Source organism: Antechinus flavipes, chromosome 4 (genome assembly GCF_016432865.1).
Source record: "Antechinus flavipes isolate AdamAnt ecotype Samford, QLD, Australia chromosome 4, AdamAnt_v2, whole genome shotgun sequence".
NCBI classification, from domain to species: domain Eukaryota; kingdom Metazoa; phylum Chordata; class Mammalia; order Dasyuromorphia; family Dasyuridae; genus Antechinus; species Antechinus flavipes.
The window spans coordinates 416904631-416932541 of record NC_067401.1 but is presented as its reverse complement, the minus strand read 5'-3'; the positions used below and the strand labels follow the sequence as shown (position 1 = coordinate 416932541).

The window sequence follows — 27911 nt, the reverse complement described above, 5'->3', positions numbered from 1 at the left end:
TGTGGGTCTCAGGGAAACTACTGCAGACTGGATCTCCCTTAGTAGGTCTGCCTTGAGCCCAAACCAGTTCCTAGTCCTCATATCCATGCAGGCTCCTTTGTCAGCTTCTTGTGTTATTGTAGTTGTTCAATTTAATCAATCAATTAACCAATTGCATTTATTAAGCCCCTACTTTGTGCCAAGCATGGTGGGAGGTTCTAGGGATATGAGTTCAAAAGAGAGCTGGTTACTGCATGTACAAGGAGCCTACATTCTACTAGAATGTTGGTGGCAATGATAAGAGATGCAAGACCTGCGCTTTTCTTTGTGAGATCACCAAGGGAGGGAGTGTAGAGAGAGAGAGAGAAAGTGAGGGAAAAAAGACCCAGGACAGAGCTTTGGAGGACTCTCACACTCAGGGGACAGGAAGTGGATGATGATCCAGCAAAAAAAACTGAGAAGGAGCCGTCAGACAGGTAGGAGGAGAACCAGAAGAGAGGAATCAGGGAAGCCAAGGGAAGACGAAATCTAGAATCCGGTGGGGTTTGCCAACAAGCATAGCATGGGGATCAAGGAGGATGAGGACAGAGGAAAGATCGCTGGATTTAGCGTATTTTTCTTTGAGAGACTAGATTTATTTGAGTAACGGGATTCAAAATCAGATTACAAGAGGGGAAAATGGAGGCAAAGGGAGTAGATAAATCTTTCTAGGACCTTAGCAATGAAAGGGATGAAAGATCTAGGGGTGATCAGTAGAATAGATGGAATTTAGGGAGTGAAGGGTTTTGTTTGTAGGATGAGGGAGATCTAGACATGCAAGCAAGTAGAGGGAAGGAGAGAACAAATAGGGAGAGACTGAAGATGGGAGTGGCAAAGAGAATATGATTGATAAGGCAAATTTCCATAGGAGACAAGGACTAGGAATCAGAACCCGAGTAAAGGAGAAGGCAGTTGAGATGTCTTTGTCAGAGACTGTGAAGGAGGAGAAGATATTACAGGTGAAAAGGAATAAGAGTTTTGACAAGAGGAGTACAGGACACATATCTTCTATTTTTTCAGTAAAATGGGAAGTGAAGTCACCTGCTGGGAGAGAGGGCAAGGGAGAAGAAAGGAATATTAGACCAGCTGCTGCAGAGAAGATGATTAAAAGCCAAACGGGAATTATAAAAGTTATGAGGAACAAACTGAGGTTAGATAAAATAAATCTGTAGTGTACCCAGGGGTCCATAAGAACAGAAATAGAAAAGGCAGGTGGCAGGGTGACCTATGAAGATTGGCAGGGTGAGAATAGCAAGAGGACAAGTAGGTAAAGGTAGAGAATGGTCCAGAGCCCTACCAGAGTTTTCATTCTACCCCAAAGTGAGAATGGAACCCTCATTTGTCCTACAACCAACAGGACAATCCAAGGACTAGCTCTCCAAATCTCAATCCCAATTTTGTTTTCTACTTCTCATCCTCTCCTCCAAAATATTAATTTTCATTCTAAGCAAAAATTCCATTTTCTGCCAATATTCTAGTTTAACATTTTTAGCTTGGAATTCTCGGGTACTATGGTGATAGGTAGCTTAGAAACTACCCGTGGATAATATCACAGGGCTTAATCTCCTATTCACAATAGGATCTTCCTCATCAGTAAATTAGTAGTTCTCTGCCAGCAAATGCTATCTGGAAAGCAAAGAAACAAAGATCATGGATTAAGCTAATGTGATAGGCTAAAAGGAGGACTTTCGATCAAAGATAAGTGGCCTTCCTGGGAAAGGGTCACACTTCAATAAGCATAGAGCAGGTTATAATTCTCAGATAAATGTGTAGATTCTTCAAAACCAAATATGGGAACCACATGTAGAAAAACAAATTCTTGAAAAAAGAAATGTTTTTTCCTTTAAACTTTCTAACTTGGCTTTAAAATATTGGATATGATTTTAACATGTTTAACATATATTGGATTGCTTGCCATCTAGGGAAGGAGGTAGGGGGAAGGAGAAGAAAATCTGAAACACAAGGTTATGTAAGGGTCAATGTTGTAAAATTATCTGTGCATATGTTTTGAAAATAAAAAGCTTTACAAAATAACCATTAGGACATGTATACTTATATTGTATTTAATTTATACTTTAACATATTTAACATTTATTGGCCAACCTGCCATTGAGGGGAGGGGATGGGGGGAAAAAGGGGAAAAATTGGAACACAAGGTTTGGCAATTGTCAATGCTGTAAAATTACCCATGCATATAACTTGTAAATAAAAAGCTATAATAATAAAATTAAATTAAATTAAAAAGCTTTATTTAAAAAATAAAATATTGTATGTGGTCTTTTGAGAAGTAGTAGCAATATGAAAAGTTATATTACAATTATAAGAATGAATTCAAAGGTATGCTATCTAATATATGATAAATGTTATTTTTTAAAAGAGCATAGGGCTTTGTTACATGCCTTAAGACAACCATATAAGTACCTACCTTTTGTTGATTATCTTCAATTTATTCTGTACATTCTTGTTTATTAAAATTGTTTGCATATTGTCTATTCCCATTGGAATAGGAGTTCTTTGAAGGCAGGGACTATTTTTGTCTTTTCTTATATTCCCAAATGCTTAGCCTAAAGTCTGACCCAATAAGTGCTTATTGATTGATTAACTTACAGAACTAAGCCTCAGTTTATTGACCTACAAAATAACCAGGTTGGATTAGATGCCTGCCATCCCTTCTGGATCTAAATATGTGAATGTCTCTTACAGCTCTTGGAAGTACTATGATTTTAACTGAAGAGTAATAAGGTCTTTAATAGTTTGTTTCAATTAATTTGTTTAAATGTTAATTAAGTAGTCATAGAGATAATAGATCTAAAACTATAAGGACCAGAATGGGATTAGTCACTTATTGTTTTATTGTATAGAAGATAAGAAATAAAGAAATTTTAGGATTTTTAGGATGAGTCCAATATATTGAAGTCTACTTCTCTGATACTTCAAAAAGTCTGTAAGTTATTAGTGTTAGTATTCCCTTCATTGATACAGATTTTGACTCTTGTGAGCTTTAGTGAGTGATCTACATGAGTTTTTGCCAAAAAATTCACTATTAAAGAAACAATATTTTGAGAACATACTTCTTCACAACTGACGAGGCAAGTCTTTGGTCAATAGAAATAGTCTGTCACTAGGCCCATAATCAAAGCCTTTCTAGTGTGGGAGGCACTCTGTTCATAGCTTTTAAGAACCTAGTCTTTCCTTTATAAAAAATAGGAATTTACTGGAGGATTACCTACTACTATCAGAAGAAAATAAGGGTTGATTAATCACCCTTTCCCAGTGACAAACAGTATTAAAGTGAGGACTGAGGTAGGCATACTAGGTTTTGCAACAAATCTTCATTCTTTGAAATTTAATGTGGACCAGTGTTTTCACTGCTCCATGTTGATCACTGAATATTTGATGCAATTCAACTTAAAATTCTGATTCTCTTTAAAGTTATTTTTCTTCTTTTACTGAACTGAAGCAATAAAAGGGACTTTGGCGATTTCTATGTCTTTTTCCCTAAGTCCTGCTTTCTAACTTTCAGTCATTTGTACTTTCTCAGGTTTCATACTAAATAAAAGAGTCTATTTTTGCTGAAACTCTTTATAGGATACAATCACCAGATACCTAAGCTAATGTATCTTCCAGCAATGATGTAATTGTGCTAGAATGCTATTATTACGATTATCTTAATAATTCGTTTTGGTTCTGAGTTGCACTGAACACATTGGATTCAGGGTTTTAAAAATATGACTGATGTTGCTATATTCTTACAAAGTGGTCCATAAAAGGCAGGAAAAAAACAACGATGTAGTATAGAGGAGAGAGTATTAAACCTAGAATCAAAAGATCTGGATTGAAATCCTTTAATACCTATTATACAGCCAGTTTCAAGCAACTCTCTAAGACTCATTTACTAACTTTTAGATGGATTACAATTTATAAGTAGCACATAAATAGTGATTAGTATTATGATTCCACAGTATTAAATGTCAATCAAATATGTCGCTGCTGAATACATATTCAATCATATAACTATGGGGATGATTGAAGGCATATAGATATCTGTACCTTTAAAGGCAAGTTATAATCCACCTGTTACACAAATAGGATGTGGACCCTGGACAAGCAATTTAATCTCTCGGTGCCACTGGCAATTCTCTAAAACAAAAAGTGTCAAAGAATCCATCTGCATTGACAGAAGGAATCCCTCTAAGCAGAATCCCTATATCAATGAAATGGCAGACTCACTCCCTATTCCAAAAACCTACCACATATTTCATGTTGTTGTAAGGATCAAAGGAGACAAGGCATCTATTAAGTGCTTTGCAAAATTTAAAGTGCCATAAAAATGACAGTTTATTATTATTATTAATGCCGGCATATTGAATTGAAATGGATTTCCACAGCATTGATTGTCTATAGCACTTATTTTCGGCTATATTGCTTTGCATGTTATTCTACTATTTCCTGGATTTATTATTTTGTATTCCAGGCCTGGAGTACTGCCTAATATTTCTTGTATATTTATCTCCTTTCTCCCTTCTTAAACAGGGATTAATACAGTAATAAACACCTTGTAGGTACTTAATAAATATTTGTTGAATTTAATTTTAAAACTGAGAGAAACATGCCTAACTTTAGTTTAAAGATAAAAAAATTTACTTTATGGAATTTGAAGCCTGCCAAGTAAAGGAGGTCATGATCCCTTGTGAGTTTTGGAAAAAACAGATCACTTCAGCAGTTGTCACTGAGAAAAAATGCATGACCATAGGAGATGAAAAATTCACAGGGCTCCAATATTCATATTAAAACAAGGCAAAGGAAAGACAATCAAATGTCTCATTGTTGTATGGCTCATTCAATAAAAAAGCCCACTTTCCTATAAAAAAAATATTTAATGATGGTAGGGATATTGTTGGATCTTCTGTGTAGATGATAAATAATCACAGCACAGAAGAAACATTAAAGCCCACCAAAAATTCAGAATGTTTCTTATATAATGATTCCCTTTCCTACTTGAAGTGGTTTTAAAGAATAAAAAGTATGAAAAAGGACTGAAATTTTATACAATTGGGCTTATTTAGGTTTATGCATAAAACTCAGAGGTTCAACATTACAAGGGTCAATGTTTAAGGGTTACCAATGCATGTTTTGTCAATAAAAAGCTATAATTTTAAAAAAAAAAGCACCTCAGAGGTTTTCCTGAGGAAAAGATATGACATTCTCAAACGTCCTATAATTTTTATTGTAGCCTTTTTTTGTTTTATATCATCTTTAATTCCAGATATGTTCTTCTCCCCTTCTTTAGCCATTAAACTATCCCTTACACTAGAATAAAGAAAAAGGATGTGGTGGGAGCAATGGTCTGATCTCTGCCCCATTGTATTTTTTTCTTCAAAAGTATTGAGGCCATCCTTGTGACTTAGTTGACTCCAGGGGACTAAAGGTTCATGTTATTGACATTTCCTGTCACCTACATTCCAAAATGACCATGAGAAACTACAGATCGACTTTCAGATGCTTGGCTAGTGGACAACAATGGGCAACTGAAGCCTGTAAGTTTGACTCAGCTGAATCAACTTGAGATGTCCTCAATACCTATAATTATCCACTACCTTTCTCCTGCCATGGCTAATTAAATCTTCTTTGGTTAACCATTTAATTACCTACTAGTATCTTATTTTATTCTAATATTGAACTTAAATTACCATGGGATTGACCTGAGTCAAGTCCAGCCCAAAACAGGATGAAAAAAACTCAGTAAAACTAACGAATACATCTATAATTTGACAATTCATACAATGTCCAACATCTATCATTTCTTTCCTCTGCAAGGAAAGTAGATCAATTTTTTCATTTTTTCTCTAGGACCAAATTTGGTTGTTAAAATTAAATAGAGTTCAGGTTAATTTTTGTTGTTGTTTGTTCTTTTCATTTACCTTGTTACAGTCATTGTATATGTTGCTTTCTTGTTTCTGTTTACTTGGTTATGCATTTGTTCATATAAATATGCCTTCTTAAGCTTCTCTGAATTTTTCATATTCATTGTTTATTATAGTACAGAAATAGTCCATTACAAATACATGCACCATGTCAATGGGTAGCTTTGTTTCCACTTCTTCACTACCAAAAAAAAGCACTATTATAATATTTGGAAGTATGTAAGACTTTTTTTGTCTTTGACACTTTGGGAGAATATGCCCAGTAATGAGATTACTGGGTCAAGAGGTACAGACATTTTTGTAGTCACTTTTTAGCATAGTTTCAACCTGAGACACTTTTCCTTTGACTGTTCTTATAATGTGTTGATGAATGAATCAGGAATACTATTTTTTTGGCCTATTACTACTTCTTACTCTAGAAAATATTCATCAGATACTGCAGGGTTTCTTAGACTTTTTCTACTGGGTGATCTCTTTTAGCCTGAGAAATTTTTACATGACCTTGAGTATGTAGATACATAAAATAGGTATATGAATCAAACATTTGCTGATAATTAATCAAATTTTGTGACCTCCCCTCCCATTCAGTTACTAGACCCTTTATGAGGTTGCAATCTACAGTTTAAGAAGCTAGATACTAACCAACTATTATAATTTCTTTCTCTCAACAAAGTAAATGAAAATAGGAACAATTCTGGATCATTTAGTTCAGATATTTGAGGAGAGTTTCCTTGTTCTCTTTACTATAAATCAAAGGCAGTCATAGAGAATGGCCTTGGACAAGGAAGGTCAGTAAGCATAACTCTAGAGTCAGAGGTCTGCTCCTGATATAAAAAATCAAAGCACATTTTGGGAGGATTTCTTGCTCTGCTTGTTCATTGCCTCCACTCACATAATCTGGGAACTCAATTGGAAATTCATTGTCTAGCATGGTCTTGTCTATTGTTACCAATTCCCATTACAAACACTTGATTCACAAAACTCAAAGAATGAACAAGTTCATTTAGAGATTAATGAAAATGAATTGTTCCCATCTTAAAGCTATAAAGATTAAAAACAAAAAACAAAAACACTTGCCATTGAGCCAACTCTTCCCCAGGTTCATAATATGACCTCAGTTACTTAAACAGCATACAATGCTAGAACTCTATTGTAATTTTCCTGTATGTGACTTAACAGTACTTGATGCTACTTATAGATTTCTTTCTGCTTAGTCACATGCTCAATACCATACATTTACAATGCTTCTCAAAATCTAGCAAATGGGACCTAATGTTTTTTTCTGTTCAGTCTGGCCATCCATCTTTGCTTCTCCTAATAGCACTTTCCTGATATACATCTGGTTAAACCAGTAAATAACAACTTTTGTAAATCTGAGGGTAGAGTGGTTAAGGCAGGCACTCAGCCAATTATAAAAATTGTAAAATTTGTATTCCCTTTCAACTCCTCTTTTCCCCTCTTCTCAAAGAAATTCTTTTTATTGCTTCTGCTAATGAATGCTGAATACTCTCTTCCCACTTTCTCTGAATATCTTTTTCTTTCTAGGAAATCCAGTCCAAAGCTATCTATGAAAATTTACTTGACTTTCTAGCCAACAATCTCACTGGATTCCTGTAGTGCATTCTGTCTGGATCACTTGTATCCTAATTTATTCTATTATTTATAATCTCATTGTATGTCTAATCTTTTCAGAATTCTGTCTGGCAAGCCCTCCCTTTAAATATGATTTGAATGAGACACTTCTTATTCAAGAGAGCATATTACAAGTATTAGAGTTTTATGGTCCAAATCCCATAATATGCTTTAAAAGAGATAGAAAGAAAAAAGAAGGAAGAAGGAAGGAAGGAAGGAAGGAAGGAAGGAAGGAAGGAAGGAAGGAAGGAAGGAAGGAAGGAAGGAAGGAAGGAAGGAAGAAAGGAAGGAAGGAAGGAAGGAAGGAAGGAGGGAAAAGTGCACAGGATTTGAAATAGAAGACTAGTAGTCCAGTATTTTTAGTGTTAGTCCTGCTATTTATTGGTTATGTGACAAATCATTTCACTTTTTTTCATAAGTAAAATGAAGATAAAAATAATCATACCTAATTTATACTATACTAAGATTTGTTTAAAGGATTAAGTGAAATAATGTATATAAAATGTTCTATAAGAGTTAAATTGCAACATAAATGTCAGCAAATGTGGTGACAGTTAGAAATTTGAGATCTATATGCACAATTTTTCAAATATCAGATAATTTTTAAATTATAATTTTATGGGCTTAGCACAGTGATATTTACTATATACATATATATGCCTACAAACGCTTGTTAAATTAAATTGAATTAAATGAGATTTGTCTGAGGTCAGGTATCAAACCAAGACCAGAATTAGGACTAGAGCTCAAGCACTTACTTCACCTACTTCTTTTTCCTAAGTCTATTAACTCCTTTTATAAGAAGGATCAAAATCTGGGGGTACAAAAGCAAGCTCAATCTTTGTCCTCAATTACAATTTTGTTCTTATTTTATTTTATTCTTTTTTTTTTTTTTTTTTTTTTTGCTGAGGCAATTGAGGTTAAGTGACTTGCCCAGGATCACACAGTTAGGAAGTGTTAAGTGTATAAGGTTAAATTTGAACTCAGGTCCTCCTGACTACGGGGTCATTACTCTAACCATTCTGCCATCTAGCTGCCCCTCAATTACAGTCTAATGGGGGAGATGGCACAGACCATGTGGCAACCAACAGGCTAAATACAGAATAAATTGAAAATGATTTCAGAAGGAAGGCCCTGGCATCGAGGGGGATTAGGAAAGACTTTTTTCACAAGGTGGAACTTGGAATCTGGGAAGCCAGAAGGCAGAGATGATAAAGGAGAGAATCTGAGGCATAAGAGACAGTCAGTGAAAACATAGATTTCATTCTGAGATTGTAGATTTAGAACTAGAAGGGACCTTAGGGGTTATTATAAGCACAAATTTTTAGAATAGGTTTTTTTTTTTTTTATCCTTTACTTATTGTAAGGCAAACATATTTGCATCCTTCATCAACATCAAATTACTTGAATTGTATTTTCTAAGATGTTTGGGGTAGAAAAAAGATTAAAGGGAACAGAGGAGAGGAAAGAGGTAATGAGCTGTTTTCTTGGTTCTTTCTTTTGCTTGCTTGCGTTCCATTGCATTTTGTTCTTTCCCAAAGAAGACCAAGATCAGGCTAGCAAGTAATACTCAGTTACAGCTGAGTATTTAACACAACTAACCGTTGGAATGATAATTATATGTAGACACCATGTTTTAGGAGCCTTAGGTCTCTGCTATTTCAACTCTTCAGTGTCTGTTTCTGAAATAATAGAATTGTGACTTGATGTGGCCCTCTCGAGAATCCCTTTTTCCTTTGGATTTCTGAGTTTCTATAATTATTTTTATGCTTAAATTTCATTACAAAGAGAATATCTATTCAACATCTTCTAGAACATGGGTCCTAAATAGTCAGTCCCTTGTTGATCTGAGCAATCCAGGACAAGAGCTTTCTCCATCACTACTTGTGACCAAAAGGAGAGGGTCACTGTAATATTATTTGTAGTAGTATGTACCTTTGGGAAGAAGAACTGTATAGTTCTGTAAGGATCTGGCTTAAGTCATTTGAAATTCTTCTTGGAGGAAAAGTATGCTGTTTACTTAGTGGTCAAGTGAGAAAGTGAGGTTGGAGAACCATAAGATGTCTACCGGGGCTCTCCTCAGCAAATCCCATGGTAGCTTCTGGTTATTTGAGAATAAGAATGGTGGGAAAACCATGTCCTAACCTCAACTAACCGGTTACTGTTAGAATGTGTCTTGAATGATCATGGGATGAAGACAAAGTATGTGTGTGTATATAAAAATATATGTGTGTGTGTGTGTGTGTGTCAGGAAGCAAATGAACTAGTTCTGACCAGAAGTATTAGGCAGGGCTTCTGGAGTTTATCTCTTGAATTGTCTTCCTTTCTCTTTTCTTCCCAGTCAGGGACAAGATAAGTTACCTCAAGGCATTGCTCTGACTTTTCCAACTCTTCTAGTGACTGTGAAAAATGGTAGCTCTGAGGCTAATTTTCTGGCTATGAGGAGGTAGCTGGGTCTAATAAATGCTTGTTAAATTGAGCCCCTGTCCTGGATTACCTCCAACCTGAGTTAATCTGAATTGAGGAATAGAAGGAGTAGCTTTGAGTCTTTGCATTTCTCTGTCTCTGTCTTTGTCTTTCTTTCCCTTTGTGTATCTACTAGGAGCTGATAAATTTATGTAGCTTTGTTGAACCAAGAAAATGTATTGCTTTATTAACAATTGTGCATTTTATATATTCAGGACCACTGTTAAAGATTTTAATTTTAGGAGGTAGGAATTTTTCAATAGACTATTATGTTTATTAATGAGCTGAGAATATCCCTATAGTAGTTTTGTTATGATTGTGCTAGATTCTTAAAAAAAAAAAAAAAAACAAAAACAGACTATACATTAATAGTACATTGCTTCATATACTATTCTCTCTTTTCTGTTTTCCTATGCAGTTTGTCAAATTCATAACAAAATTTTAAAACACATATTGCAGTAATCTACACACTGATATGATTGGCTGTTTCCAAATTGTTGGAGCCAGTTCTGAGAAAGCATACTAAGGATACCATCCTCATAGAGGGTCAGGAAGTAATAGCCTCAGGGAGAGTCATAGAGGCCCATTTGTCAAACGGGCAATTTTAACTAGTTCGACTGGTTTAAAAACTTTTAGACTATTTAGTCTTATTTCTGAATAGAATTCTCTTTGATGCCCCTTTGACTTTTTTCAATCTTACTCATTTCAGTAAGCATGTAAATATAACTACATGAAGCAGTTAAGTGGACCCATTTTTAGAACATAGGACTAAAAGTCAGGAAGACCTGAGTTTGAAACCTGCCTCAGAAATGTTCTAGCTCTGTGACCTTGTGCATCACAACTCAATTTCCCATATGTAAAATGGGGGAAATAGTAGCAACTACCTTGCAAGATAGCTATGAGGATCAATGAGTTAACATATATAAAGGATTTCATAAGTGCTATCACTATTGTTGATAAGTATTAGTGGTAGTAGTACTCTAGGGAAAAATATACTTGACAGATAGAATGTATGGTCATAGGTGAAGAAGGAAAAGTATGATAGGATCCCTGAGCCAGGGCACCCAGATAAAGAGGTTCAGGGACACAATTATTAAGAAACAGAATTCTGATTTTTACTTGACTGAGTTGTACTAAGCTATAGGGACTTTTCATAGAAATCAATGAAAGGAAATACAATAACCAATAAGAATTTATTAAGTTTCTATAATAGACTAACCACAGAAATATAAAGAAAGGCAAAAGACAGTTCCTGGCTTCAAAGAGTCAATTTTTTTTTTATTCCAGACCTCCAGTGGGAATTCTCTGTTTTGCCAGAATATCAGGAGAAATCTTGGGTGCCTTACATGTTGCCAGGACTCATAAGAATTTTCACCATCCCATCACTGAATCCATTCTGCACCTGTAGGTCCAAAGAACAGAGGTCATTTAATGGGTGAGAGAGAGGGTGATATGTCCCAGCCTGCCCTGGACCTAGTGTCTTAATGTTGTTATGGAAGGATCAAGACAAACAGGAAATTTGGGGGAATTTTGTAAAAGTAATGTCTTGTGATAATTAAAACTGTTCGTCCATATATTTGAGCAACTAAGCAGATTAGTGAATGGATTGTTGGAGTTAGAATTAGGAAAATTTGAGGCAAATCCTGCCTCAGACATTTAGTAGTTCGATGACCCTTAGAACTTTCATAGTTTCTGTGTCCTCTTCTGTAAAAAGGTATAATAGTATAATGAGATTCACCAGTTTGTTGTAAGGATCAAATAAGATAACATGTAATGTATTTTGTAAACCTTAAAAGTGCTATATAAATGTTAGCTGTTTTTATTACTATATTTAGCAGTGATTATAATCCCCAGGTCTACCAGTTAGTGTAGACCTGTATTAAAAAAATATTATTTTGGAATTAATAACGGTTTCATGTAGACTTTACTGAGAATCTTTAGTTCAAGATACTGGACAAGTCACTTGAAATGATAATGCTTAAAAGCTCTATCAACTACAGAGCTATTCAGAATTGGGACTATGGAAAAAATAGGCATCCAGTTGATTTTCTGGGAAGAATAAATGTTTAACAGAGCAGAAGAGAGTAGTAGTAGTAGTCCCTAACTCAGGAACCCTAGGATATAATTGCAGCAAGTAAAGAGCAAATAACAATACTGTAAGCAGGTGAGAAGTTTTCTTTTCTTGAATTGGAAGAAGAGTCAAATCTTTGGCTGGGGAAAGATTGGCTATATTCCTTATGGCTTTTTAAAATAAATAAATAAAGAGCTGAGTTCTCCAGAATATTCAGGAGCCAGCAATTTAGGAAACTAGATTCCAACTGAGCTCCTAAAGGAGCTAGAAGAGGGCAAACTTCCAAAGAGATTTATGGAATAATGATAACAGAGGCAACTCTCATGGGGAAAAGAAGCTAAGACTCTGAGTGGGGATACATGAGCCAATCTGGTACAAGATATGTAACTGATGCTACATCACCACCAGGATTACAGATAGCAAGATAATGATTATCTTCAGACTTCTTTTCCTATTGGATCTGGGGAGAATCTGTTTCTTAAAATTTGTTTACTCTTTTATGTTTTATATATTTTCTTTGTCGTTATGAATGGTAATTACAGCTAGCATTTGCTAATCTGGATGTATAGGAGGAAGTCATTAAAGAAATTATCTCAGGAGAGGAGATTTGAAACAAAGATGTTTTATCAGAATGTCTCTTGCTGGATGCTCAGATTTGAAATATAAATATACATATGTGTATCTATCTATGTATATGGACACATATATTGGTATATAGGTATATGCATGTGGGAGAAGGAAGATAATGAAGAAGGGAGGAAGGAAGGGGGAGAGAGAGAAACAGAGAGACAGAGAGACAGAGACAGAGACACACATACACAGAGAAAGAGAAAGAAGGAGAGAGAGAGGGAGGGAGACACATACACACGAGAAAAAAGAAAGAGAAGGGAAAGAGAGAGAGAGAGAGAGAGAGAGAGAGAGAGAGAGAGAGAGAGAGAGAGAGAGAGAGAGAGAGAATTAAAGAATAATATTATTTTGTTCTTCCAGAACAGAGATAGAATGTTTATAATAGAATGGGGGAAACCCATCCAGGCAATTAAGAAGATGGAGTAAAAGTTGTCAGAACAACCTTATTTTACCACTCCACCCTGCCCCTGCTATATATAGATAAGGAATTTAAACATCAAGTATGGTATTGATATAGGGTCTTTAACTTCAGAGCCAAAGCTCTTTCTACTGTCATAATTAGTCTACTTACAGCTCGAACAATTAGGATTATTAGAATGGTGGTTATTAGAAAGCTTCTCTTTTAAATGAACTTTGGTTCAACCTAATTAAATTATTTTATTAATATTAATTTATTACTTATCATGTGTAAGTTTGTTCTTTGTCCCTTACCCTGTACCCCAGCCAGAAGTGAACTTTTCTTAGGGGAAGGTTGAGGGATGTGCATGAGAATGGCAGGAAGCTGTATTCAAGCCCAGATACTTTGATTCCAAAATCTTTTGCAACCTCCCCCTGAAATTATTTTACATTCACTTATCTGTACAGATAAGTTGATTTTTCTCCCTAGTGAAATGAAAGCTCTTTTGAGAACATAGATGGTTTTGCTTTTGGTCTTTATCTTGTTTTTTGCTAGTAACACTGTTTCTTTATCTGGGATCCACAGAACAAGGGGCTCATGGATAGGGTTCAGGAAATCCACGAAGTTGGATTGGAAAAAAATTTACATCTTTATTTTCACTGACTTCTAGACAAAATTTCACTTTTTCTTCGATTATGAATGTAGGCAATAGCTATTCTTAGAAAGATCCTATAGCTTTTATTAAACTGCCAAAGAAGTTGAATAGATTACAAGTTCTAGCCTGTTTTTGTCTTTTTTCTTTCTATCTCAATGTCTAGAACAGTGCCTAGTACTAATAGATGCTTAATAAGTGTTTTTCTGAGATAATAATTATAAAATGCTTTTAACCTTAAATTACTTTATAAATGTTAGCTGCTGCTATTGTTGAATTGAATTAATGAACTTGAACTGGAAAGGAACATTTATAGAATCAATCAATCCAGTACTTATTAAAGTACTTACTATGTTCCACGCACCAGCTAGGCACAAGACACAAAAAATACAAGGAATGAAACAACCTACTCACAAAAAACAAATGTATTCTAATAGGGAAACAAGTACATAATGTAAATAAATATAAAACATAAATGTAAAGTTAATAAGTATATACAAAGTAGTTAAATATATGACAGTTTGGAAGGAATAATAGTAGTAGTTGGGAGACATTAGGAAAGAGCATGTTCTTGAGTTACAATTTTTTTTCTTTTTTATTAATTTATTTTTTCTCTACCACATGTAAAAATAATTTTAACATTTGTTTCTTAAAATTTTGAGTTCAAAATTATCTCTCTACTTCTCTCTCTACCTCTATCCTTGAGAAGACAAGAACTTTTAGATAATATATGTGTAGTCATATTTTCATATTAGCCATGTTAACAAAAGGAAACATAGACACTGCCTCCCCCCAAAAAAAACCTATAAGAAAAATTAAGTAAAAAAGCATGCTTTAATCTGCATTCAAATTCCATTATTCCTTCACACACACACATTTTGATCCAGCCTTTTAAACTTAACTGACTGGCAACTTTTCCTGGATCACTTCTTGTACCATTTTAGATGTCTCCATATACCAATCATGGGGTCATGATAGATAAGGACCAACCAAGAACCATTATTCATATATGGCTTTTAGCAAGGTGTTGAAGCACATGTCTGATTAGAAAAGGTCTGAGCATGAGTTCATCAGCATTTACACTCCCTGGAATAACACCCACTGTACTAAAATTACCCTTCTAAAGTAAGGAAACCCAAGTTGAGAGCATAAGGGACTTGGCCAAGTTCACATGGTCAGAAGGTAGTAGAACAGTATTTGTTGTTACAATGAATGACTCTAGGTGGAAATACATTTGGAAATAAACAAAATATAGAGAAATTCTATGAAGGGAAATCTAGTGAAGCCAATTTGGTTCCTTAAATCAATTACCCAAACACTATCAAAAATATATAAAATAAATTACCAACACATTGTTTAAAATAGCATTTTATTAATATTAGATGAAGTACAAGTATTAAAATGTATGAATGCTATATTAAAATAATAGCACTCACATTAAGTAATTTGACTGCCAAGTGGAAAGTTATCTTTAAAAAGTTCTCATATATTAGATTTCTTATTCATATAGGATCTGTTATGTTTAAATCAGCAAAAATATTAAGATCAGGTTTTCAGTTAGGAAACAAATCATATCAGTACATGTATAACATATATGTATTATATATATAGACACAGTCAAAGGGATATAGCTGGGTTTTTATAAATTCAGGATAGAATATTTTCATCTGATAAATTTACTGAAAAGGTTTTTCCAGTTATTTTTTTCTTTTAAATTTAGAACTGCTCCTATTTGTTCCCTACAATCTTTTAATTTTGTATAATTAAAACCATCAATTTTACCTCCAGTGGTTTCTTCTATTTATTTGATACATAAGTCCCTTCTCTCCATAACTATAATATGCTTATTATATTTATTTTACTCCCAATTTGAAAATATGTAGACTGTTAATCTGATATAAGGGATGAATCTAAATCATTTTTTTTTTTTGCCATATAAAGATCCTCATTTTATCAACACTTTTCCCCTTTGATTATTTGTCAAAACTTATTATTTTAGAAATGCCAATGTCTGTCTCTGGGTTCTCCATTCTCTATTCTTTATTTCTTTCCCATATCAGACTTTAAGTATATTTTGTATCTTAGTATTACTTGTATCCCTTTTTTATTTTTCACAGTTCTTGTCCATCTCTTTTTCCACATGAATTTTACCTAGTTCTATGAAATAATTAGTATTTTGATTGCCAACTATTCTTAAGGATCATTAATTTCAATGAGTCCAAGATTTCAGGGGATGACAGTTGTGTCCAACTGTTCAACAGCTGTTAGTCTGGCTGAATTAGAGGGGATCAGATTCCTCCACCACAGTGGAATAGGATGGGGGAGGGTTTGAAAGGGGAAATCAATGTCCGGTCCACTATATTTCCTATCAAGCTTCCTTATGTAGTAGAAATAATTTTATTTATATATCCTATACATCCAGATTAGCAAATGCTAGTTGTAGATACCATTCATAATGCAAAGAAATAATCTTAAATTGATAGCATTGTCAATGAAAAGAAACAGAGGCAATGATGGTACTATTACAAACTTTACCATATCAGGGGAAGGAAAAAGGAGAGAATAACATTTATGTTTTGTTAGTCATTCAGTAGTGTCTAATTATTAACCTCATGGATTATAGTATTCCAGGCCCTTCTATCCTCCATTATTTTTCAAAATCTGTTCAAATTCATGTTCATTTGTTTCATGACAATATCTATCCATCTCATTCTCTGCCATTCTCTTCTCGTTTTGCCTTCCGTCTTTCCCAACATCAGGGTCTTTTCTAATGAGTCCTGTCTTCTCATTAAGTGGCCAAAGTATTTAAAACTTCAACTCCATTGTATGTTCTTCCAATGAATAGTCTGAATTAATTTAAGTATTTATTGATTTGATCTTTTTGCTATCCAAGGAAATCTCAAGTGTTTTCTTCAGCACTACAATTTAAAAGAGTTAATTCTGTGGCACTCTGTTTTTCTTATAGTTCAACTCTCACAGCCATACAGTAGTATTATTGTAAAAACCATAGCTTAAATCATACCAACCTTTGTCAGCAAGATGATGTCCCTTCTTTTTAATATGATGTCCAGATTTGCCATAGCTTTCCTTCCATGGAGAAAACACCATTATGCCAAAGGGCTTCTTACAAATATTATTTCCTTTAATTCTCGCAGCAACTCTGAGAAATAAATACTATTATCTCCTCCATTTTACAATGAAGGAACCAGGCAGGGTAACATTGATACTAAGTGTTTGACTCTGGATCTGAGCTGTCTTCCTGATTCCAAGACCATTGTCCTATACATTAATCTCTGCATCTGTAATCAGGAGACAAATGACCTCGGTTTGAGTCCTGGATTTCATGATATAAATTACCTGTATGATACTGGACATGTTGCTTCTCCTTTTGAGGGCTCCATTTCCTCATTTATAAAATGAGGATATTGCACTAGATGATTTCCCTTTCAGTTCTGAATATTCCTGAGTATAAGCATTTCTGAACTCTATAACATATTCAGTTATTAAATGCTGAATAAAATTGTATATCTTTTCCCTCTTCTAGTGAATAATGATAATAATAATAATAATATTTATATGGTGCTTTAAGATTTGTAAAGTACTTTGTAGCTATTATTTCATTTGACTCAAAACAACTCCAATGAGGTAGGTGCTATTATTCCTCCCATTTTACAGATAAGGAAACTGAGGCAGATTGAAATTAAGGAAACTAAAACCTAGAGAGTAGGACAAATAGAGTGACCATCAGTTTATTATTTTGTAAATGACAGCTGATATATCCTGTCACAGCTGCTGAGTTTTCTAAATGGCTTTGCTCCTTGTTTTTTGCCTTGGGAGTCTTAGGAGCCCTTATTAAAACAAAACAGCTGAATGATTCTCTGCCAATTATACACATAGCTATTAAAGGAGCCAATAAGGAAATGTTTTAATAGTTAACACTTCTATCAACCACATTAATCATACTTCTACTCTCTAAGAGTTAATGAATCAATTATATTTCTAAAGCCCTTTTTAGATCACCTCATTAAGAAAGCTATCAGATACTTGTTTTCCTTGTTTAAGGTCCATGTTTGTTCACTTTCCAAATTTCTTCTGGCAATAACTCCCTATGACACAGAAATTAACATAGCCCTGGTCAGGTTGGACTAAAAAACCTCTAAGACAAAGCTTTTTTTTTTTTTTTTTAATAGCTTTTTATTTACAAGATATATGCATGGGTAATTTTTCAGCATTGACAATTGCAAAACCTTTTGTTCCAACTTTTCCTCTCCTTCCTGCCACTCCCTCTCCCAGATGGCAGGTTGACCAATACATGTTAAATATGTTAAGAGTATAAGTTAAATACAAGATATGTATACATGTCCATACAGTTATTTTACTGTACAAAAAGAATCAGACTTTGAAATAGTGTACAATTAGTCTGTGAAGAAAATCAAAAACGCAGGCAGAAAAAAATAGAGGGATTGGGAATTCTAGTGGTTCATAGTCATCTCCCAGAGTTCTTTCTCTGGGTGTAGCTGGTTCAATTCATTACTACTCTATTGGAACTGATTTGGTTCATCTCATTGTTGAAGATGGCCACGTCCATCAGAATTGATCATCATACAGTATTGTTGTTGAAGTATATAATGTATATAATGATAAGTATATAATGTATATAAAGTATATAATGATCTCCTGATCCTGCTCATTCTTACCAAACAATAATATTCCATAACATTCATAGACCACAATTTATTCAGCCATTCTCCAATTGATGGGCATCCACTCAGTTTCCATTTTCTGACCACTACAAAGAGGGCTGCCACAAATATTCTTGCACATACAGGTCCGTTTCCCTTCTTTAAAATCTCTTTGGGATATAAGCCCAGTAGAAACACTGCTGGATCAAATGGTATGTATGCAAAGTTTGATAACTTTTTGAGCACAGTTCCAAATTGTTCTAGAATGGCTGGATGTGTTCACAATTCCACCAATAATGTATCAGTGTCCCTGTTTTCCCACATCCCCTCCAACATTCATCATTATTTTTTCCTGTCATCTTAGTCAATCTGACAAGTGTGTAGTGGTATCTCAGAGTTGTCTTAATTTGCATTTCTCGATTAATAATGACTTGGAGCATCTTTTCATATGGCTAGAAATAGTTTCAATGTCTTTGTCTGAGAATTGTCTGTTTATATCCTTTGACCATTTATCTATTGGAGAATGGTTTGATTTCTTATAAATTAGAATCAATTCTCTGTATATTTTGGAAATGAGGCCTTTATCAGAACCTTTGACTGTAAAACTGTTTTCCTAGTTTGTTGCTTCCCTGCTAATCTTGCCTGCATTAGTTTTGTTTGTACAAAAACTTTTCAATTTGACATAATTAAAATGTTCTATTTTGTGATCAATCATGATCTCTAGTTCTTCTTTGGTCATAAATTCCTTCCTCTTCCACAAGTATGAGAGGTAAACTATCCTATGTTCCTCTAATTTATTTATAATCTCATTCTTTATGCCTAGGTCATGAACCCATTTTGACCTTATCTTGGTGTATAGTGTTAAGTGTGGGTCAATGCCTAGTTTAAGACAAAGCTTCTTAAACTGTGGTTTGCAAACCCATATGGGCTCATATAACTGAATGTGGAAATTGTGAAGTTATGATTTATTATCAGTAAATGTTTGATTTGTATACTCATTTTATATATTTATATGCCAAAGGTAAAGTAAATATTTCTCAGGCAAAAAGGGGTTGCAACTGGAAAAAGTTTAAGAAGCTCTGATCTAAAGAACCTTTCAGTTCTAAAATGCTCTGTTCAAATAGATGGACCATTCTTCACAAGCCCAGCATGATGAAAAGTCAGGAAGACTGCGTTCTTGGCTTACCTCAACTACTATTTAGCTATGGGACCATTTCCATGTTATTTCGTGTCTTTTGGCTACACTTATAAAATGCAAGGCGTGTCGTAGATGATTTCTAAAGTCTCTTCTATCTCTGACATTCTATGATTCTACATTTCAGATAAATTGTATGTAAAAAGATTCAGAAAAATAAAACCTAGACCAACGGAGATTACTCCTTATTTTCAATATATTGGAAGAGGTTGATTTCAAGTCCTGGGTGATTTTTTTCTGTCTTGTGAGAAAGAAAGAAGCAAGCAGACAGAAAATGGCCCAGAATGGAAAATTTTGGGACTTTCCTGAGTTGCTATGATTGGAAAGTTGAACTTGAGCAGTCTGATATTGTTGGGGTGTGGTCTACTTTACTAGGGAATTCCAACAATGAAGGTTGTATTCAGCACATTGGAATTGGAGATTTCAGAGGCTAAGAACCAAGGAGATAAGGCTCTATGAAGTGGCCCAGAGACAGAACCAAGGCTAATCTCTCTGAGAGCCAGAGAGTACTGTGAGAGGACACAGAGGAACAATGGCTTCTTTGCTCATCCTGTCTATCCATATGTAGGAGGGATAATTTTCTTGTCTGTAAGTTATTCTCATCAATAATAGTTGCATATATCTATTGGGGAGAAAGAGGATTGAGAATGGTCCTTTTACTCAAGTATCCCTCCTTTGCCATTTACAAAGTTTGTATCTCTTAATGTAATACTAGCTATTAGAGAATCTAGGAATGGAATATGCTACCTTTTTGGAAAATTTTCACAAGTGATGACACAAAGTAGCCTAGAATGAACAGAGGGAAAGTAACAAAGAATTACAGAGCTTTAATTCTTAGGGGAAATTTGGTTCAAGTCAGTCAACAAGCATTTATTAAGTGCTTACTATGTGTCAGGAACTATGCTGAACCCTAGGATTACAAAGAAAGTTAAAACCAACAAACAAACAAACAATCCATGTCCTCAGAGAATTCACATTCTAAAGGAGAAGACATAAAAATAACCAGGTACATACAAGATAAATACAGAATAGTTAGGTATTTGAAAGGGGAAGGAACAAAAAGGCGTAGCTGAATGTTGAAGGAAGCCAGGGAAAAATAACTAAAAGAATTCCAATTGAAAGAAGAGAATTGGTAAAATTCAATATCTAATCATTTTTATGTGATTTCAGATCATGAAATATTTTCTTTATCTAGGATGTAAATGAATTGATAATATTAATGAAATGTTGAGGTTGGTTTTACCTATTCTCTATTAGCTAATAATATAAACATAATGAAAGCCTGGAGTCTGGCTAGGTGTGATATTTTTTGTGGGGTTACTACTAGGTTTAGGGGCTTGTGTTATCCAGCTCTGCAAATTCAGGAAATTTTATCAGTTCCATTAGAGGTGATTTTCTCAAGTTAACAAGGGATAAATTTGCAAATCAGAATGAAAATGCGTGGCTTGGGTTGATAGAAATGGTTCAGACATCAGAACTAGTCATCTGCTCAAAGCACTTCTTTCTAAGTATAGGTTCATTGAAGAAATCAAGTCATATGTTAGGAGATTGCTTAATAAATATGAGTTAGAGCAAAGGGAACTGGATTTTCTTAAGGAATATTGCTATAAAGTGATGGTAGCCTGATGAATCATCCCACATTACAGAGAAACTTCTGTTTAATAACTAGGGTTGCTTTTCTAGAAATCAGAGCATTTTTTCCTTGGCCAGTGCTAGAGAAACACTGAAAATTCTTACTCTGCAATGTCCTATTTTTTTTTTCTTTCTGTAATCCAAAATGATTCTTCTGTTAACTCTTGTTATATTTTCCTTCTTCATTTGAACATTCTTTCATGGCATATTATAAGATCCAAGCTTATTCATTTTATATTGATTCCAATTTAGACTGGCCACTTCATGATTCAGGATACCATCGTAATCTCATAGTCCCAAATCACATTTCTGGCTCAGTATTTTGGATAAGATTGGCTTCCAGCAAGAATCTATTCCCCATCTGTAGTGTATATATACTACTTATACCTGGGGATTTTTCTTCTCCCCATTCTTATCCTAGTAGTTTTGATACATTTTTTTTTTTTTTTTTAGCTGAGAAGCTAGGAGACTTTTCCCACTGATTATACATTGACCATTTCTAGACTTGAGACACACTGTCATTCCCTACCCCAGCCAAACCACTCCCCAATAACTCTGGGAACAATGATCTAGTCAACATTTGATATGAAAAAAATTCACTCAATCCTCAGTGATTCTACTCACAATTTCTCATGACTTTCCTGACCAAACACTCCTCCCTGGTATATTCACTGACTTGAATGAACTATTATCCCTTATTAGAATGTAAACTTCTTGAGGAATGACTATGAATTGCTTTCTGTTTTTATTTTCTAGGTCTTATGACATTGTTTGGCATGCAAGAAGCACTTTATAATTTTTTTTTTTGAAAATTCATCCTTTTCTATTGAACAATATAAATGTCTCATTTGAAACATGACTAGAGCAAGGAAGTTATGGATCTGAAAGTACATAAAGGGATTTTCTAGAGAGATGTGAGATCAATTATTATTAGGACAACTCTGGACTAGATTAGGTAGTGCTGTATCCCTCCCTACTTCCCTGTAGCATCAGCAAAGATGAATCTGAAAGGATACTGTGTCTTTGGGTTTGATGAAGGAGTACGGGCATTGTAAAACTGAGGGTACATATATACATCTTTTTTTTTTAAAAACTCCTACTGGCACAGCAACTTTTTTCCTCACTGTCAATTTTCCTGAGTCATTCCCATGGTAAAGAATGGGTAAAGAATTATGTCAATTTTCCTGAGTCATTTCCCAGGGTAAAGAATGGGTAACAAATTATCATGATTCACCAAGGCCTAGTAACAATCAGGCTAGAAGTTAATGAAAATATCATTGAATCAACAACCTTCCTATCAGTATTGTTTAACATTTTCATCTAACCCTTCAACGGTGAAACTGTGACTGCATGCTTATTAATTTTGCTGATATGACCAAGTTGTGAATAGGATGTCTAATTCATTCCTTTAAATATTTTAGGGACAATAGGATCAGAATGCAAAATGAAATGGTTTAGGTTCTTCTTCCATAAAATGAAGGGGGTTAATCTTTACCTCTTAGGTCCCTTCTAACTCTTAATTTATGATTTTATAATCTTATAAACCGAATAGTACAAATAATGATCTTACAAACTCAATATTACAAATATTATTAGGAGGATTTTGCTTTTTGCTTTAACTTTGTTTTCTTTTTAACATTTTAATCTTTATAATCTTATTGAAGGAGAGCAGGATAGACAACTTACAAGTTTTTTTTTTTTTTTTTAACCCAAATTTACTGTCACACTCTTTTTTTTTTTTTAACATAGTACAATTACTTAAAAAAAAAAAAAAACTTTCCTTTTTTTCCCCTTTTTTTCTTCCCTCCCTATTCCCCAGCCTTGAGACAGTTATCATTACACACAAATATATATGTATATTCTATATATGTACTTTTATTTATCATTTCTTTTTCTGGGTGCAGAAAATGTCTTTCTTCATATGTCCTTTGTAGTTAATTTGGGTATTTGTAATTGTCTTAATGACTTAGTCATTCAAAGTTGTTCTTAAAACAATATTGTTGCTGCTGTATACAAAGTTTTCTTGGTTCTGCTCATTTCACTCGTCATTTTTTCATGTAAGTCTAGTCATGCTTTTTTAAGATCATTGAGTCATCATTTCTTATAGCAGTTATATTCCAACCCAATCATATACCACAACTTGTTCAGCCATTCCCCAATTGACAGGCATCCCCACAATTTCTCCTTCTTTGCCACCAGAAAGAGAGCTGCTATAAATGTTTTAGAACATATAGGTTCTTCTTCCTTTTCTCCTAATCATCTTGGGAAATATACTTGGATTGTAGTATTGCTCATAGAGTATGGGCAATTTAATAATTTTGGGGGCATTATTCTAGAATATTTGTCAAAATAGTTGATTAGTTCTCAGTTTCACTAAGTGAATTTGTATCACAATTTTTCTACATCCCCTCCAACATTTGTTACTCTGCCCTTCAATCATGTTAGCCAATCTGATTGGAGTAAAATGTTATCTCAAGATTATTTCAATTTGTATTTCTCTAATCAGTAATGATTTATAGCATTTTTTCATGACTATAATTTGTTTTGATTTTTTTTCCCACTGGAAAACTGACATATCTTTTGACCATTCATCAGTTAGGAAATAAATTATATTCTTATAGATTTGACAAAATTCTGTATATATTTGAGATAGGAGACCTTTATGGAGAATCTTCTATTTTCTGCTTTCCTTCTGTTCTTGGCTACATTTGTTTTATTTGTATTATTCTTTTAAAATTTAATATAAACAACCTTATCCATTTAAATATTAATATTGTTCTGGTGGTATAGAATGATTTTTAAAAAGATATTGAATTGTAGAGTCTAAAAAGAACTGAAAATTAACACCTAAAAGGAATTGGAAAGGTTTAGTTCTGGTCTTTTTATACTACTACATTTGGTGATTTTCACCAACTCCATGGATTTAATTAACATCTTTGTGCTGATGGTTCTCAGATTTACTTTTTTTGTCCCATGCTCTCTGGACCTCTAATGTCACATTCTCTAACTGCCTTTCAGACATCGTGAAATGGATGTCTATAAACATCTTAAATTAAAGATGTTCAAAGTGGAACCCATTTCCTTTCCCCTAAGTTCCTCCTACCTTCCCTGTTACTGTACAGGGTAGTACTATTCTAGTCCTGTGGGCTTACTACCTAGGAGTCATCCTGGATTCCTCATTATTTCTCACCCCCTATATCAATGTTATTGCCAAGGCCTGTATATTTTACCTTTGCATTATCTCTTGACTGACATCTCTCCTCTGACACAGCTGCCATTCTCAGGAAGGCTTTCATCACTTCATACCTGGACTATTGTAATAGCCTGCTGCTAGAGCTGCCTCTAATTCATTTTTTATTCAGTCACTGAAGTGATTTTCCTACTCAATAAATTCCAGCAGCTTCTTATCACTTTCTAGGATTAAATATAAAATACTCTCTTTGGAATTCAAAGACCTTCATAATATAGGCTCCTTTAACTTTTCCTGTGTTCTTACATCCTTCTTCCTGATACATACTCCCCAATCTAGTGGATACTTAGATACTTAGGTATTTAAATATTTGTTGATTTTATGATGTATAGGCTCCATCATATGAGACACAGAGAAATAAATGAGAATCAGAAAGTGAATTGTCACCAAAGAAATGGATAGGGGAAAAGAAGATGGGCCAGTAATATGTTAAGAGAACTAGAAAAACATAGCCATATACCTTTCATCGTCCTATGTTCCTTTATTATTCTCAGAATCTCAGGAAACAGCAAGGAAAGTCTTTGGTCTTTACTTCCCCAAAAATCTCCTTATCATTATTCTCTTACAAGAACAAAACAGAAAAAACCAACAGTGGACAAAACTATCCAGTATACTCATTCCTGATCAAGTATGTAACATTTTACATGCCATCTACCATCTTCTACAGAAAAACGAAAGAAGTGTGTTCCAATATCATCCACCAGTATTAATATTGGCCATTATATTCTATCTGAATTCTTTTAGTGCTCTCTTTTTGTTAATAGAGAGCAATTTGGTATTATTAGTTTAAAGATGTCTTTGTGAAGTTCTCTTCATACACATTTTTCTTCATTATACATTACTCCTTATGATACAAAAATACTTCATTATGAATGAGCAATGAATAAATGAATAAAAAAGATCCACTTATTAAGTACTTACTTAATGTGCTAAGCACTATTCTAAAAACACAGATTTCATCCATGGTGTCTAGGAGAATGAGCAAAAGGCTAGTCAATCTGTTTGTGAAATCAGGTATTTATAATCTGCAATATTTTTGATAAGATGGAAGACTACCAGACCTTGCCCTTTACCTTATAGCCTCCAGGCCCCCCAGGCACTACTATTTGACATTTGACATTCTGATGCTCCCTAAGGCTCTCTGGTTCTTGCCAGCCACCCCTCTGATACTTCTATAAAATTTCTAGCCCTTCCTTTCTATTGGCCCTATAGATAAATATTCTTATGTGTTGATTCCCTCTTCTAAAGTATGAATTCCTTGATAGATAGATACAAGGAGGAGGGAGAATGTTTTAATCAATCATTTCCAATTAAACAGGCACAAATTCCAGAAGTGAGACCTACTTTTTTTTTTTTTTAATAAAACTACTGGTTTCATATAACTAGTAGTGGGATAACTAAATCATAGGGTAGAAACAGTTTAAAAATCTTTACACTTCCAATTTTTCCCCCTCAGAATGGTTGGAGTAATTACTGTTCCATTAACAGTAAATTATTGGCCTATTTTCTCACAGAGCCTAATATTGAATGTTTTAATTTTCTCTTCCTTTGTTAATTTGAAGTCATAACTCAGAATAGTTTTAAGCCATATTAATAATAATATTACTGGTTTGGGACATTTCTTCATATGATAATTCATATTTTATATTTCTTTTGAAAGCTATTCTGTGCTTTGGCCATATATTTGTTAGTGAACTGCTCTTAACAGCTTATTTATGTAAATTCCTGATATAGTTTGAGTGCTGAACTTTTTTCTAAGATACTTGATGCATTCTTTTTCCTCAATAACTTTTCTTATAATAGTTACATTGATATTTGTACAAAAGCTTAAAAAATTTTACATGATCAAAATGATCCATTTTATTTTATAATTGCTATCCCTTGTCTCCTTATGAATTATCATTCCTTCCATATTTATGAACTATTTTACATAATGAACATTATTTTTATTTTTTATGATTACTTTTCTGCTAAGAGAAAATACCACCTTCCATTATCTAATTTGATTATTGAGTCCTTTAATAATTTGGTCATGCACCCATTTGTTCACTGCAGAGCATGATGTAAGCCATTAGTCTAAGCCTATTTTCCTTCCAATTGTTTTTTCTAACAATTCTTCCTCTAATAGTTTATTCTTGGAATTATTAAACACTAGACTGCGACAGTTGGCCACCCCTGAATTATGTTTATCTAGAGTTTATAGACTATGGATTTCTCTATCTTTTCATCAATACAAAAGAATCTGATGACTAATGCTTCATAATATAATTTGATATCAAATAACACTAAGTCCTTCATTCCATTTTTTCCATTATTTCCCTTGAAATTCTTAATCTTTGGTTTCTCTAAATTAATTTTGTTATAATTTTGCCAAGTTCTATAAAGTAAAATTCCTTGGTGTTTTGGTTGTTACAAGACTACCTGTATAGATTACATTAGGAAGTATTTTGTTTTTATTTTAATGGCATGGTTGATCATCTTTGAACATTGATTATTTTTATATATTATATATAATGCATATTTACATAATTATAAATTATATATTTCAATCAATTATAAATATTTATAAATAAATAAAATTTCCTTTATTTCTATAAGGAATCAGATTAAACTTTGAGATTTTTAAAAATGCATTTTGAAGAAATTTTGAAATTTCTTTTTTCTATTTTTAGTAATATGATTTTTGTGAATTTATTTTGTAACCTGTTTATTAAAACAATTAATCCTATTGATTTCTTTACTAATTTTCAAGAGTTTTTTCTAAGAAAACTATCTTCTTATTGGGACACGGGTATTTTAAAAATTCTCTTTCCCTTTTTCTTGTATTATTGCTATTATTAGCATTTTCTAATAGTATACCCAAAAAATGTCCAAAAGGGGACATGCTGAGCTTATGAGAAAGTTTATAATGTTTCTTGCAAATAATGCTATCTTGATTTTAGAACACACTTTTGGTCTAAAGGATACATATATCATTATGTTTTTTGATATTAGAGTGCTGTGTTGTATCAGAGGCTTTTCCTGTGTTTGATAATATAATTGTATTGTTTTGGCCATTTTAATATAATTTTGCTAATTATTTACCTAATGTTGAATTATCCTTGATATAAAACAAATTTGGAAACGCTTTTTGATAATGTTTTAGTGTATTGGCTAAAATTTTATTAATTTGTGTTCATTTAAATTAGCAATAGTAATTTTTTTATTATCTTTCTCTGCTTTATTCCTTACTGGTTTGGGTATCAGAATCACATTTGAATCATAAAAATTACTTTGAAGTGTATTTTCATAGCATGGTAATACTTGCCCTTTAAATTTTTGATATAATATACTTGTAAATTCCGGATGAGGATTTTTTTTTTTTT

General features: G+C 33.6%; 1 protein-coding gene across 2 annotated transcripts in view; it reads left to right on the top strand.

Annotated features, from left to right (window-relative positions):
• Positions 1-367: 367 nt before the first annotated feature.
• The window catches only part of RALGPS2 (Ral GEF with PH domain and SH3 binding motif 2), a 237860-nt gene continuing 210316 nt past the window's right edge, over positions 368-27911 (top strand). The window contains exon 1 of one of the 2 annotated variants that reach the window (XM_051998867.1): positions 368-455. The gene's annotated coding sequence lies outside the window, so the exon portion shown is untranslated. The remainder of the gene's footprint in view (positions 456-27911) is intronic. The other variant, XM_051998866.1, reaches the window with a different exon arrangement.